Source organism: Nicotiana tabacum, chromosome 12 (genome assembly GCF_000715075.1).
Source record: "Nicotiana tabacum cultivar K326 chromosome 12, ASM71507v2, whole genome shotgun sequence".
Taxonomy (NCBI): domain Eukaryota; kingdom Viridiplantae; phylum Streptophyta; class Magnoliopsida; order Solanales; family Solanaceae; genus Nicotiana; species Nicotiana tabacum.
The window spans coordinates 38,923,814-38,932,780 of record NC_134091.1 but is presented as its reverse complement, the minus strand read 5'-3'; the positions used below and the strand labels follow the sequence as shown (position 1 = coordinate 38,932,780).

The window sequence follows — 8,967 nt, the reverse complement described above, 5'->3', positions numbered from 1 at the left end:
TTAAGGTCGTTTGGTTTGCCAGTTACAAAGATATTGGCACCGACCTTATCTCTCCAATATCCTTCTCCAGTTTACTGTAGATAGATAAAGGCATTAAATTAATTGAAGTACCAGAATCACATAAAGATTTATCAAAATGAATAGTTCCTACAGAGCAAGGTAAGTAAAACTCCCTGGATCTTCATACTTTTGTGGGAGTTTGTTTTGTAAGATCACACTGCAATGCTCTGTGAGCTTGACCACTGAGGTCTCCTCTATCTTCCTCTTCTTCGTAAGGATATCCTTCAAGAATTTAGCATAAGAAGGCATTTGTGAGAGCACTTCTGTGAATGGTAAGTTTACATGAACCTGTTTCAGCACATCCAGAAATCTCTCAAATTGCTTGTCCATCTTTTCTCTACATAGCTTTTGAGGGAAAGGTAAAACAGGCATATGCTTGCTCTCATCATGTTCCTCCCTTCTTGATTTTCCTTCCTTCCTTCCTTCTTCTTCTTCGTCTTCTTCTTCTTCTTCTTCTTCTTCTTCTTCTTCTTCTTCTTCTTCTTCTTCTTCTTCTTCTTCTTCTTCTTCTTCTTCTTCTTCTTCTTCTTCTTCTTCTTCTTCTTCTTCTTCTTCTTCTCAGTTTTCATTGGGCCTTCCTTCTTCTTGTCATCATCACTTTTCATCCACTCCCCACTTTCTTTTGCAATTATCACATCTTTTTGGATTGGGGTGAGATCTTTCAACACTTGCCCACTTACTCGAAGTCACAACATTCACTGTTTATTTAGGATTTCTCTCAGTATCAGCGGGGAGAGTTCCTGGAATCCTCTCAGACAATAGAGTAGATAGCTGCCCAACTTGTCTTTCCAAGTTTTGAAAACCAGTACTTATTTCTTTGATAGCTGCTCCATGTTCCCGGATAGCTGCGCTATGAGTTTCAAGCCTCTCATCAGTTTTCAGAATGAAAGCCTTCATGAGATCTTCTATGCCAGACTGAATGAGCCGTTGAGGCTGAAATTGCTGCCTTTGCTGATTTTGGAATGCTGGAGCTCCTTGTCTCTTGGGTTTAGAGTTATTTTATTTCCATGCATTCACGGTAACCCCATGTGAACTCCATGAAAAACCGGGGTGACTCTGACCTATTTCATTAAAATTGTAGTTTCCCACAACATTTACTTCCTCAGTTGAGGCTTGACACTCATGAGTAGGGTGTCCTCTTTCACATACATCACAAGCTGTGTGAGGCTCACTCTGTATCACTCTGTATTGACGCTAAGGTCAACTTCCTTATCTCTTTGGCCATAACATCAAGCTGTACATGCACAGACGTGTTAGCATCAACCTGATGAACACCAGTTGATCTTCTTCTTTCAGCACTCTTAGAGGGCCACTTATTTGCATATTCAGATAACTCATCAAGAATTGTGACTATCTCCTCTGGAGTCTTCTTCATCAATAGACCTCCAGCTGCATTGCTCAATGTTCTACGTGAGGCCTGTGTCAATCCATCCCAAAAGTCCTGGAGTTGCATCTAGAGTTCAATTCCTCTATGTTGATACTTTCTAACAATCTCCTTAAACCTCTCCCATGCTTCAAAAATAGTTTCAGTATCTTTCTGATAGAAGTTATGGATTTCTCTTCTAAACTTGCCCGTCTTAGCCGAGGAGAAATATTTATCAAGGAATTTTCTTGTCATCTCCTCCCATGTTCTAATTGATCTCGTGGGTAAGCTTCGAAGCCATTGCTTTGCATTATCTTTAAGAGAAAAAGGGAATGCCCTTAGATACACTACATCTTGTGACACACTATTGTATTGAAAGGTGTTCATAATCTCCTCGAAGTCCATTAGATGTATGTTTGGATTTTCGTTTGGCTTCCCTCTAAAGACACAACAGTTTTGAAGGGTTTGAAGCAACTGTTGCTTTAACTCGAAATTGTTTGCTGCAATTGGAGGTGGTCTAACTGTCATGACCCTAAATTCCCTCCGTAGGATATTGTGATGGCACCTAGTCTCTAAGACTAGGTAAGCCTATCAATTATGCGGAATAACGGAATCTAAAACTGAAACTCAAATCTCAACATATGAAATAAATAAAAACTACAACTCATAATAGTTACAACTCCCAAAACTCGGTAGAAATAAGTCACAAACTTCTAAGAGAAATACTAAGTGTCTTTATGCATCAGAGTCTAAAGAGAATAAGGGGAACAACATAATAAGGATAGAGGGGGACTCCGAGGTCTGCGGACGCTGGCAGATATACCTTGAAGTCTTCGCGTACGACTAGCTCACTGATATCTGGTTTGATAGGAAGTACCTGGATCTGCAAAAAAAGATGTGCAGAAGTGTAGTATGAGTACACCACAACGGTACCCAGTAAGTGCCAAGACTAACCTCGGTAGAGTTGTGACGAGGTCAGGTCAGGCCCTACATGAAATAATAAAAGACAGGGTGAAAAGTTTAACAATATAATAATAATAATAATGGGAATGAGAATGAATTAAGTAAGGAGTATGTCACAATTTAACTACACAGAATAAGGACAAATAATACCTCACGTAAGGAAAACAAGAATTTTCATATTTAAGGAAAATATAAAATAACCAAAAGCAAGTGCAGCCATAGAGAAATATCAACAAGGGCACTCCTGAGATACCGCCTCGTAGTCCCAAATCATAAATAAATTCACAATATTTCTTTTCCTTATATCACCGCGGGAGCCTTCACATTTAATTTTAAAGAAATTATTTTTCCCGAAATAGCATTCCGCGTTTTAGCCACCCTTATCACACCGCATGGCTTTTAGTAGTTCCCCCACTAGCCACGCGTATCAAGCAACCCTTATCTCCCCGCATGCGTTTCAACACCCAGATCTTATACCACCGCATGCGTATCAATATCACAATTTGTACCTCAAGTGCCCAAATATTTCAACTTGTCAAAATAAATCAACAACAACATTATTTTTCCACAATAAGGAGCTCACGGCTCAATCATAATGAATATAAAATCTCACAAAATATTCGGGAGTGAATAACTCAACAAAAAAAAAAAAATTCACAAATTTAACACTTTGCCTTAATACTAAATTTTGAATGTCAAATACTTCATATAAATAATAATTCAATTAAGAAATTCATCTTTCAAATAATGAGCACAGAATAAAAGAAATAAAGCTTCAACTATACAGGTAAAGCAATTAGCACGAAAAGGTAAGGCAAATTTAAAATATATAAGTAGACCAATGATGATGAGTATAACAGGATAATTTTTTTTTTTTTATTAATATGAGACAAAAATCTACACAATTTCAAACTAGAATTTTCCACATTTAGCCCGTGTATACACTCGTCACCTCGCGTATATGGCTTTCAACATATCACAATTTTCATAACAATACCAATTCTAAGAAAAATTTCCCCCACACAAGGTTAGACAAGTCACTTACCTCGAACCAGGTAATTCTTTACTCTCCTATGCCTTTGCCTCGTGAATTGACCTCCGAAAGCCTCGTATCTTAAGGATTCAAGATTTTTATTTATTTAAAGAAAAAAAAACTCTAGCCACGTACACGATAGCTACGATGAATTAGCAACTAAACTCAACCAACAACTATGACCACACCAGAGAAACTCGACTAGAACCTCTCGGAGTTGCAAACGGACAGCTCTTCGGCTCGACTAGAACTTGTGGTGGCGTTTTGGGGGAGGGCTATTTCGGGACTGTTTTTCAGCTATTTTGCAATTGATTTTGGGACTGCTTTAAGGATTGTTTTCGTCGGTGTCTTGAGGTCATTTTTCAGAACTGTTTTGGTCCGTTTTCTGTTGCGTTTTTGCTGCTGAAAATTGGTGTTTTGGGTGATGTTTTGCTGAGGTTTTCGACTGCGTTTTGGTGGTGTTTTGGGTGACGTTTTACTGAGGTTTTCGGCTGCATTTTGGTGGTGTTAACTAGTGGTTAACGGAGGTTCATGGCTGCATTTTCAGGTAGATTTTCAGCTTGTTCTTTGAGCTTTTTGAGGTCATTTTTGAGCAGCTTTTTTATGGCTTTTTAATGGGGTTTCAAGGAGAGTTTTACATGGTTTTCATGGAGGATGGTGGCTGGTTGTTGGTGAGTTATGGATGGGATTTCACTGGTGTTTTAATGGAATTTAGCAGCTATTTTTTTTGTTGTTTTTATGGCTGAAGAAGTTGGGTTTATGGTTGTGGATTTGCTGAAAAAAAGAAGAAATGGACGAGCCGAAAAAGGAAGAATTCCCTGAAAACTAATCCTCACGTTGCTCACTCCTTGTTCTCTCTCTATTCTTTTCCCTCTGTTTTTCTCCCTGTTTCTTTTGTTTCTTTCCAGATCTATATCCTCCCCTCAGATCCGTCTCTCTCCTCTCTGCTCTCTATTATTTATCTATGCGCCTCTCTAAAATGGATGAATTCTTGGGCAAAAGAAGTGAGTGTGGTCCCCCACTAATAAAAAATATTGTGTGTTTATGCTCTTGTCAATTATTTTGAGCATGTAGTACAAATGAAGACAAAAATTGAAATGGGAGAATGGGGTGATCACGTGAATACATGAAATAAAAAGGGTGAAACAACTACGTTAGCTATTATTTTGTGATTTTCAATTTTATCCAAAGTAAGATAAACTGAAAATTGCTAGGCTAAATATTAATTAGCTAAAATAAAAGAAAATATTCATGCAATTTTTATTTTTAAGATAAAATAAAGTAAAAAGTTAAATATAGTCAAAATAACAATGTTATATCTAAAACCAACATCTAAGCACTAAAAGAAAAAAAAATTTGAGGAGGGTCAAAAATTACCTGTCTACACACGTAACCTCCAAATGAACTAGAAGAAGCAGAAATTAGGGGTTCGGAGCTAGATCTCTCAAAATGATCGACCGGGTCGTTACATCCCCCCTTCTTAAAACAAGCATTCGTCCTCGAACGGGTTTAGAATTATACTTTGAGTGGTGAAAAGATGAGGATAACAACTGCGCATATCATGCTCGGTCTCCCAAGTCGCCTCCTCTACCGGATGACCCCTCTACTGTACTTTTACTGAAGCAATGCTCTTCGATATCAACTTCCTAACATGTCTGTCCAAAATAGCCACTGGTTCCTCAACATAAGATAGATCCTTGTCCAACTGGACTGAGCTGAAGTCTAACACATGAGACGGATCGCCGTGATACTTTCAGAGCATGGAAACATGGAATACTGGATGAACTGCAGAGAGACCAGGTGGTAGTGCAAGTCTGCAAGCCACCTCTCCAACTCTCTCAAGAATCTCAAAAGACCCGATATACCTAGGACTCAACTTACACTTCTTTCCGAATCTCATAACACCCTTCATAGGCAAAACCCGGAGCAAGACCCGCTCCCTAACCATGAATGCAACATTACGAACCTTCCGATCCGCATAAATCTTCTACCTGGATTGGGTCATACGAAGTCGATCCTGAATTAATTTAACCTTTTCCAAGGCATCCTGAACCAGGTCTGTACCCAATAGCCTAGTCTCGCCCGACTTGAACCTATCCACTGGAGACCGGTACCGTCTACCATACAAAGCCTCATACGGGGCCATCTGAATGCTCGCCTGATAACTGTTGTTGTAGGCAAACTCCGCAAGTGGAAAGAACTAATCCCAAGTACCCCTAAAATCTATCACACACGCACGATGCATATCCTCTAATATCTGAATAGTGTGCTCGGACTGTCCGTCCGTTTGAGGGTGAAATGCTGTACTCAACTCTACCCGAGTACCCAACTCTCATTGTACAACTCTCTAGAACCGTGATGTAAACTGCGTACCCCGATCAGAGATGATAGATACCGGTACACCATGAAGCCTAACAATCTCGCAAATATAAACCTGAGCCAGCTGTTCCGAAGAGTAAGTAGTAACCACAGGAATGAAATGAGCTGACTTGGTTAATCTATCCACAATTACCCAAACTGCATCGAACTTCCTCTGAGTCCGTGGGAGTCCAACAACAAAATTCATAGTGATCTGCTCCCATTTCCATTCTGGAATCTCTAACTTCTGAAGCAATCCACCCGGTCGCTGATGCTCATATTTCACCTGTTGACAATTTAGGCACCGAGCGACATACTCCACTATGTCTTTCTTCATCCGTCTCCACCAATAGTGCTGCCTCAAATCCTGATACATCTTCGCGGCGCCCATATGAATGGAGTACCGCAAATTGTGAGCCTCTTAGGGAATCAACTCACGCAAACCATCTACATTAGGCACACATAGCCTGCCCTGTATTCGTAATACACTGTCATCTCCAATAGTGACTTCTTTGGCATCACTGTGCTGAACTGTGTCCTTAAGGACAAGCAGATGGGGGTCATCATACTGACGCTCTCTGATACGATCATAAATAAAAGACCGAGAAACCACACAAGCTAAAACTCGGCTAAGATTGAAAACATCCAATCTAACAAACTGGTTGGCCAAGGCCTGAACATCCAAGGCTAATGGCCTCTCCTTTACCGGTAAATATGCTAAGCTGCCCAAACTCTCCGCCTTACGACTCAAGGCATCGTCCACTACATTGGCCTTCCCGGGATGATAGAGAATGGTGATATCATAATCCTTAAGCCACTCCAACCACCTCCACTGCCGCAAATTAAGATCCTTCTATTTAAACAGATGCTGTAGACTCCGGCGATCGGTATAAAACTCACAATGGACATCGTACAAATAATACCGCCAAATCTTCAAGGCATGAACAATATCTGCTAACTCAAGGTCGTGGACCGGATGATTCTTCTTATGTGCCTTTAACTGTCTGGACGCATATGCAATCACCCTACCGTCTTGCATCAACACAACGCCGAGACCAATGCGCGACGCATCACAATACACAATATAAGACCCTGAACCTGTAGATAATACCAATACTGGAGCTGTAGTCAAAGCTGTTTTGAGCTTTTGAAAACTCTTCTCACATTCTTCGATCCACCTGAACAGAGCACCCTTCTGGGTCAATTTGGTCATAGGTGCAGCAATAGAAGATAAACCCTCTACAAATCGGCGATAATACCCCGCCAAACTAAGAAAACTCCAGATCTCAGTAGCTGATGACGGTCTGGGCCAACTCTGCACTGCTTCAATTTTCTTCGGATCTACCTGGATCCCCTTGTTCGTTAATACATGACCTAAAAATCCTACTAAATCAAGCCAGAATTCACACTTTGAAAATTTTGCATACAACTTCTTTTCTCTCAAAGTCTGAAGCATAATCCTCAGGTGCTGTTCATGATCCTCCTGGCTCCGTGAGTACACCAGAATGTCGTCAATAAACATAATGATGAAGGAGTTAAGATAGGGTTGAAATACACTATTCATCAAGTGCATAAATGCTGTTGGGGCATTGGTCAGCCCAAATGACATTGCAAGAAACTCATAATGACCATACCGAGTCCTGAAAGCAGTCTTCAGGATATCTGGCTCCCAAATCTTCAACTGATGATAGCCTGAATACAAGTCAATCTAAGAGAACACCCTAGTACCCTGAAGCTGATCAAATAGGTCATCAATACGTGGTAATAGATACATGTTCTTCACTGTAACCTTGTTCAATTGGCGGTAATCAATACACATCCGCATAGAACCATCCTTCTTCTTCACAAATAAGAAAGGATCACCCCAAGGCGATACACTCGGCTGAACAAAACCCTTATCAAGCAGTTCCTGTAACTGCTTTTTTAATTCTTTCAATTCTGCTAGGGTCATACGATATGGTGGAATAGAGATGGGTTGGGTGCCCGGTAACAAATCAATGCCAAAATCAATATATCTGTCGGGTGGCATACCCGGAAGATCCGCTGGGAATACATCTGGAAAATCCCTTACTACCGGAACTGACTCTACGGTAGGAGTATCAACACTAACATCTCTCATATAGGCCATATACGCATCACACCCCTTCTCAACCCTTCGTTGAACCTTAAGAAATGAAACACCCCTACTAGGAACATAATCTAAGGTACCTCTCCACTCTAGCCGTGGTAGACCTGGCATAGCCAACGTCAACGTCTTGGCGTAACGATCAAGGATAGCGTGATCGGGCGACAACCAGTCCATACCCAAAATAATATCGAAATCCGCCATACTGAGCAATAATAAATTAGCTCTGGTCTCAAATCCACTGATAGCAATCAAACATTATTGATACACACGGTCAACAATAATAGAATAACCCACGGGTGTAGATACATAAACAGAAGAATTCAAAGAATCACGGGATACGCCCAAATACGGGGCAAAATAAGATGACACACAAGAATAAGTGGAGCCTGGATCAAATAAGACTGATGCATCCCTATGACAGACCGGAACAATACCTGTGATAATAGAATCGGATGTAACTGCCTCCGTCCTAGCAGGAAGGGCATAATATCTGGCCTGACCTCCCCCTCTAGGCCGACCTCCACCTCTAGCTGGTTGTGCATGTGAAGTAGCAACTGGTGCAGTAATCATGGCCTGAGAAGCTTGTGTGCCCTGTGGAATTGGTAGGGCCTGAGAAATCTGTGGAGGTGCACCCCTCCTAAATCTGGGGCAATCCCTCATTATATGACGAGTGTCACCACACTCAAAACAAGCCCTCAGAGGACTTGGTTGCTGAGACTGGCTCGGGCCTGATTGGCTGGACTGACTGCTGAAAGCACCCCGTGCAAGAGGTACAATAGATACTGGCGGTGCATAATATGGGACCTGAGGTCTGGGAGTAGCCGAAATACCGCTGGAAGCTGGAAGTGCTGAATAAATAGGGCGGCTCACATAGCCTCTACCATGACGATCTGCAGCTGGGGCACGAGAACTGTTATATGTGCCAGAATCTCAGGGTCTCTTAGCTTCCCTCTCTTCTCTCTCCCGGATCCGTATACCCTCCAATCTCCTAGCAATTGACACCACCTGTTGGTATGTGATGTCCATCTCCAGTTCTCGGGCTAAACTGAATCTGATACTAGG

General features: G+C 41.3%; 1 pseudogene; it reads left to right on the top strand.

The window, feature by feature from the left end:
- The first annotated feature begins 1,531 nt into the window (after positions 1 to 1,531).
- On the top strand, positions 1,532 to 1,630 carry LOC142167641 (small nucleolar RNA R71; annotated as a pseudogene).
- The last annotated feature ends 7,337 nt before the right edge of the window (positions 1,631 to 8,967 follow it).